Here is a 7,482-nt window from a genome sequence, read left to right as displayed (position 1 = left end):
GGTGAAAAATTAAATTTGGGTAGGTAAATGTATTTATTTATGATGGCTAAAACATGTCGGTTAGTATGGATGAGCAAAATCGGTACAGAATCGCTACCAAAGTTTTAATTTTCGGGATTGGTACGGTACGGTACCGGTATTTCCCTATTTTTTACCCTCGGTACTGGTACCGAACCGAATATTTTGGTACCGGTACCAAGAATTTTCGATTTTCGGGATCGGTATTTTCGGTACCGGTACCATGCTCATACCTACCGGTTAGGAGAAAAAAATTGGCGGCTAAACGAAACCGGCTAAATAATTAAATGAGTAGGCAAAAATATTTAATTTTAGGGGCTAAATTTACACCGCTAAGAAGACGGCAAAGTGAAGACGGCTAAATATTTAATAGAGTTGGTAAGGTTGATAAAATATTCAATTTTGGCAGCTAAAATTAGACGGCTAAATGAAAAAAAGAAGGCGGCTAAGTGAAGCCTTAGCCTACAAGCCGAGTTGGAGCCGGCTAAGAAGGAATATTTTGAGCCGGCTAAGTAAATAAACACGTATCCCGAAGCCGGCTAAGAGTCAAAGATGCCGGCTAAGTAATCATAGATGTAGGCTAAATTTAGCCGCATTTGACACGTGTCGAATTTTTATTAGCTAAAGGTGAGACCGTTTACTTTTCATAAAATTTTGTGCCCATAAATTGTCGGCTAAGGCTTACCAGCCTTAGCCGACTTCGAAGACGTGTCAGTTGTTTATTGGTCAAAAAACCAATGATTAGAGATATGTAAGCTAAAGTAGGCATGTCTATTTTGGTAAAATTTTGGTCAAACATGTCTATTTTAGTAATTTTCCTTAATATATTACATGGGTTATCGAATGCTTTTGATTGGTTTGACTATTTTGACTCACCGAAGTATGACAGATATTCCCACAAAAGTTGAGTCACACACGAGCTAATGCCTAGAATTCCACGACCCGATGTTTGTCTACCAGTGGGTACACTACATTGAAGTGCCGATATTATGGAGTGCGAGAAACGAACTAGACCCGATTAAGGCTTGTAGAACTAATGACAATGGACGGCTAAACACCAAATGGCGCACACGCACACATACACTTGACTTGAAGTATTATTTCTTTGTTTGAAACATTGTTTCGAGATAAAGTTTACAATAATAGACTCATATCCTATTTTCGATCAAATACTTAAAACACTAGTTTGAAATTAGGATGATCTAATGCTAGGTCTCTTGAAAGAATAAAAAAAGATCAGAATTAATATTTATAATGTAATTAAAAATGAATTAGTCTAGTAATTCTTTTGGATAACGCTCAACTTTTTTTTTCTTTCGATTTCTTCTGTTTATTTTGGCTACCCTACTCTCCAACAGTCCTACTTCATGGCATTATTTAAATCCCCCCTAAGTGTGTTTTCCATTTCACAACCTAATATCATTTTTTTTCTTAAACACAGTAAACATGTTACTAGAAATCATCCTCATTCTCATCATGCTCATATGTGTTGGTGGATTTTTTAATAAGAAATCTTCAAGCAACTCACGTCCATTACCACCTGGCCCAACCCCTTTACCGTTTTTCGGATGCGTCATCCAAATGCTACTAAATAAAACGACTTTCCGATGGATCCATAAGCTCATGGACCAATTTGACACCCCAATCCTTTGCATCCGTCTAGGGTCATCAACCCACGTCATTGTTGTTTTTTCCCCAAATATTTCATGTGAGATCCTTAAGAAACAAGATGAAATATTCATTTCAAGGCCAGATATTATGTCAGCCTATTTGACAAGTGGTGGATATCTCGGTACAATCATGTCCCCATTTGGAGAACAATGGAGGAAGATGAAAAGAATTATAAATCGTGAGATGCTTTCACCGGCAATATAGAAATGGCTCCAACCTAAACGTGACGAAGAAGCAGATCAACTGCTTAAGTACACATGTAACCAAGTAGAGAAACAAGATGCTATCGTTGAAGGAGCATTAATAAACCTTCGTATTGTGAGCCAACACTTGTGTGGGAATTTAGTAAGGAACATGATTTTTGGGACAAGATTCTTTGGGCAAGGCATGGAAGACGGAGGGCCCGGTGAAGAAACCAAATCGAATATATGACTGCACTTTTCACTATACTGAAGTATCTTTATGCATTCTGCGTCACTGATTACTTCCAGTGGTTAAGATGGAAGACTGGCTTTGATGGCCATGAAAGGATAATGAGGAAGGAAATTGAAATGGTCCGTAAGTACCAGGATCCATTGGTAGATGAACGTATTCAAATGTGGAATAATGGAGTTAGAAAAGAAAAATGTGACATGCTTGATATTTGATGTAGCTGGTTATGTTTGCATGATATATCTTTTCTAAACTTTACGTGTTATCAAATAAAAGGAAATAATGGTGGCTGCAATTGATAATCCACCTAATGCTATAGAATGGACAATCGGCGAGATGATTAATGAACCTATGATATTAAAAAGAGTGGTTGATGAGTTTAATCGTGTAGTAGGTAACAAAAAACTTGTCGAGGAGAAAGACCTACCCAAACTAAATTACATAAAAGCATGCATCAAGGAATCTTTTAGGTTGCACCTATTTACGCCATTTCTTCCACCACATGTTTCGACAATGGATACTACAGTCGCTGGTTACTTCATGCCCAAGGGTAGCCACGTAATCGTAAGTCGATATAGATTGGGAAGGAATCCAAATGTGTGGGTTGATCCATTGGGGTTTAACCCCGATTGACATCTACATGGGGAAGGAAAACAAGTGGTACTTTCAAATAATGACTTGGGATTGATCTCGTTTAGCACAGGGAAATGTGGTTGTCCCGGAATAACATTAGGCACAACAATGACTACAATGTTGCTAGCAAGGATGGTCAAGGGGTTCACATGGGAGGCACCAAGGAATGAGCGATCCATTGAGCTTGTTCAAAGTTATGATGATATTTGCTTGGCAAAACCACTTTTGGTAATTGCTAGGCCACGGATGAGTCCGTACGTGTAGCCTAAATAATTGACATGAAGACGAAGGGTTTCTAGCCAAATGGTATCAAGGAGTGTACTCACGATCTAGTGAGAGTTCGAGTCACGATGAAAAAAATGTGTAGATTTAATGTGTAAGTTGGACACTTTACATAAAAATATTGACAAGTATGGGTTTTAGGCAATAAAATGTCATAGATAAGAGTCATCGTCACATTATGTATGTCATTATGTGTACTCCAAACATGTATAAATATAAAAAAGTTAATTATGTTTTGAAACTGGTCTGATATCAAACTAATAAGAGATGAACATGCATGAAGAAAAAGAAAGATTTTATTATTCAATTGTATATTACAATAATATACAAGGAAATATATACATACATATGCATATACACAAATATAGGTGTTGATAACCATATCAATAATTATCCATAACATTCCCCTTTGGTTATTAACTTGATATGCTTGGAGATGTTGCCTCGTTAAAAACATTGCTAGGAAAATCAATGGGACAAGACCATAGCTAAGGGAAAAAGAGTGAAACGCATATTGTCTCTCCCTGATTTATATATCATTTAAAATGATAAGTATCTATCTTGTGTGAAAGTTGCCCAAAACTTTTGTAGTCAATCGTTAGCGTCTTGTGAATCTTGAAGTTGAACAATGTTGCATGATCTTCACCCGAAAACTTCTATTGCATCATCTTGTAAACATATATCACTGTATCGATAACCATGTTGTGTTTCTTTGCATCGACAAGACTAACCAACTTGTTTTGACGAATTGGTAAAATGTAAGCACATATCTTTCATACCTGAGATATATGTTTTAACATATTCTGATATCTCCTAGATGGACACATGTAAATATAAATTAAAGACATAGAAATCATGTATAGTTTGCTATAAATATTAATGCGCATATGCATTTAGTTATGGTACTTTCGAACCAATAATGTTTAAGGTTTTGATAAGAAATGAAATAGAGTGCATTGCTACACATCCTTTAACATAATTAAATGATGAAATTTGTGATGGGTAAAATTTCTCAGCATCTTCTAGATGTATTTTGATGGATTGATAAACATATAATTACATATACACTCGAACTGTAGGTCGAACAATAATCATACAATGTCAAGGTCTTTCAAAAATTCTTCTTCTAAAAGCTCGGCATTCTCTCGACGATGTGCACGTCATCACGGTAACCTGTGATTATATGAAATTTTAAAAGTAAAATTTTGATAAAAATATGGCAAACTTTTATCAAACTCATATACTTCTTTATCAAAATATATTCTGATTTGTGCTTGACCGGATGTTTTAATTTCATTTATTGTAAGAAAAAGATAATAATATTTAGGACTTGATTATGAAAGGTTTTCACAAATAAATGAGATGTTATAACTTGGTTTAAAAGCTATCCGGGTTTGGTGAGACCCATAACCTTTTTTTTACTATTAAATTGTTTCTTAATTGAAAATAATATCTTTTTGTTTTAACAAAAAAGGATATTAATTTTTAGTATGTCCTATTTTATAAAATTTTAATATCAAATATTTAATGAGATTAATTTTTAATATATTGAGATGTTATAACCCGTTTAAGGGATATCGGGGTTTGGTGAGACTCACACCCGTGAATACGGGTCAAATGAATGAGAAGACTTCATTTACAAATAAAGCAATATGATAACGTGAGATAATTTATGAAGGTTTCGTTTATATATATTTAAAGATTATATCTCATTGTAATATTGTAATACATACTTAATTAATAAAATCTCTATCTTTCTCTCTATATGTTCGTATCTTATTGTTTGACAATTATGTTTTTTTAATAACACGTTATCAATACGAAGTGCTTTTGAAGTTGAATCATTGTAAGATATGTCATTAATATTTGTTTCTATCTCCAAACTTAATCCTTATTAAAATTCATACAATTTTGGGTTTAAGGAGATTTATATTTAATTAGATTTTCTTTTTCGTTAATAAAGTTTCTATGAAAGTTGAAGACAAGTTCTTATAACTTAATGATTCTAAGTAGAATCATAAATCTCTTATTGAGGTTTATTAACTTAATTAAAAACATGAAAATTCTAATTTGGCCAAAGCTCAGTTAGCGCAAACAACGAATTTTCTTTAATGAACATTCTTATTGCTTTACTTTTATTTATATTTTAAACTAGTTTTTATATTCTCGTATTACGGAGGTTGTCTTATATTATTTGTTTATAATATTTATTTGTTTTCTGAATTTTTATTATTTTTATTGTATGAAAGTTAATAATATACTTATTGTTTGATAATAAATTGTTTCACAAATAAATGAGATGTTATAACCCGGTTTAAAAGCTATATGGGTTTGATGAGACCCAAGCCCTGTTTATTTTTTTTTTACTATAAAACTGGTTTTTTAAATATAAATTATATATGTATATATATATGGGTGAGATATAGAGAGAACTCCTCTTAAAGAGAGAACTAAAGAACTAGTAAAGAATTATTTTTAAGTATTTTTAAAAAAATATTTTGTGATTTTTTTCTTTCCTCATTCTAATAAGATGATATTGATACTAAAAAAAAAACTTGTCGGTGTAGTACTGTTGTGCATATGTGCACTAATGCCTATTGCATATATACAATAGTGTTTTATTGCATATAATACAACACAATTGCATTATCCAATACACACTATTGAATATATGCAAATACGACACTAATAATTGTATGCAAAACACATTATCGCATATATGTAATACAACAATAATTCACATATGCACTATATCGAATTTTTTTTAATTTTTGTATATAATATAACACTATTGCAAATAAACAATACAAACAACTATATATATGCTATTCAACACTATTTCAAATATCAAAATGCACACTATTGCACATATGCATTATAAAAAAAGTCGGTGTATTGCATATATGCATTACTCGTTAATTTTTTTTATTTTTTTGTGATGAAGAATAACAACATATAAGAAGGGTGAAAGAAAAAAAATTCTAAAATTTTTTTTTAATTAAATTAAAAATACTTCATTATTAGTTCTCTAGTTCTCTCCATAAAATGGAGTTCTCTCATAATCCTCACCCTATATATATATATATATATTTTAAATAAATCATATATTAATTTTTAATATATCCCTACTTTATAGGATTTTTATATTAAACATTTGGTGAGATTAGTTTTTAATTTAATGAGATGTTATAACCCGTTTAAAAAATATCTAGGTTTGATAAGACACATACCCGTGAATTCGGGTCAAATGCATGAGAAGTCTTCATTTAAAAATTAAGCATATCTAGTGACTCCACAAAAGGGGGAGCGACCACATCGTGACACGTAGGATTTTTATGTTTTCGTTTATATATGTTATAGATTTGACGTTTAATTTGTTATAGTAAATTGGTATTTTTTTCTTTTTAAATTTATTTATTGCAATATGAACGAAAAGTTAAGTGTTATGGTATAGGATTGATTTAAAGAAAAATATATTGAACTGTTAATTATAACTCAGGAAAGCAAAATTTTTTGTATTTTATTTTTTTTTAATAATATGTTAGTATACAACATGATATCTGTTTACTAAATTTAGTTATCGTAATATAAAAGTTTTATAGGATTTTACAATTTTGCTTCTCTGTTCTAAGTTTTATAATTATTAGTTTATATTAACTGAGTAACAAAATTTAATTTATATGTTTTACTAGGTTAGATACCCGTGTACAACACGGGTTTAACAAATTTAATTTTATAAACATTTGAAATATAAATAATAAAAAGTCTTGATAAAAATTTGAGTATTAAATATAAAAGGTATAAACATACATTTCGGTTAAATAATATATATTTTTTTTAATAATACATTTATCACAAAACATGCAAAATTTTAAATGATCAAACACAAAATAGATGTTTGTTAAAAAATTAAGTATAAATAATACATACAATAATGCATAATCAACCGAAGTCTAGAATATTGAATTAGTTGGTCTTCAATAATGGAACCGTACTTCGACCCTTAAAAGTTGGTGCAACTTTTAGATCTGTTTGCCAACAGAAGATTTTCTGGGCATTCTTCACATGCTTGGATTTTGCGTTGTTGTTAAGTAGTGCGGGCCTATAAATAAAGTAGCTTGAATTCTCTTGGAGATGTTCTTCAAACCTAGGAAAGTAAGGTTTGAACACGCTTACTTGGATCTTCATTCCCTGAAAGTTTAACCTAGTTGTGATAGCTGCATATTAAACAAATAAAAAATGATGTTATATTTAGCTCCTTATCATTAAAATCATTTAAATTTATCAAATTTCGTTAGCACATATGTTGTTTGGTTTTATCTGTTATCTCTCAATTTAATCAAAAAATTTTTTTGGCTCCATTACTTATTAGAGACATTGATAGAAGAATTAATTACATAACTTGTTGTGTATGGTAATTAATAAAATATTATAAAATATGATGAT

The 7,482-nt window shown here is 31.0% G+C and overlaps 1 pseudogene; it reads left to right on the top strand.

The window, feature by feature from the left end:
- Nucleotides 1–1,464: 1,464 nt before the first annotated feature.
- On the top strand, nt 1,465–3,027 carry LOC143617832 (isoleucine N-monooxygenase 2 pseudogene; annotated as a pseudogene).
- Nucleotides 3,028–7,482: the final 4,455 nt, after the last annotated feature.

The sequence above is a fragment of the Bidens hawaiensis genome, unplaced genomic scaffold, assembly GCF_021521415.1.
Source record: "Bidens hawaiensis isolate Kalapana, Puna unplaced genomic scaffold, B.hawaiensis_p1.1 tig00059147_1, whole genome shotgun sequence".
Lineage (NCBI taxonomy): Eukaryota > Viridiplantae > Streptophyta > Magnoliopsida > Asterales > Asteraceae > Bidens > Bidens hawaiensis.
This window is presented reverse-complemented; position numbering and strand designations above follow the sequence as displayed.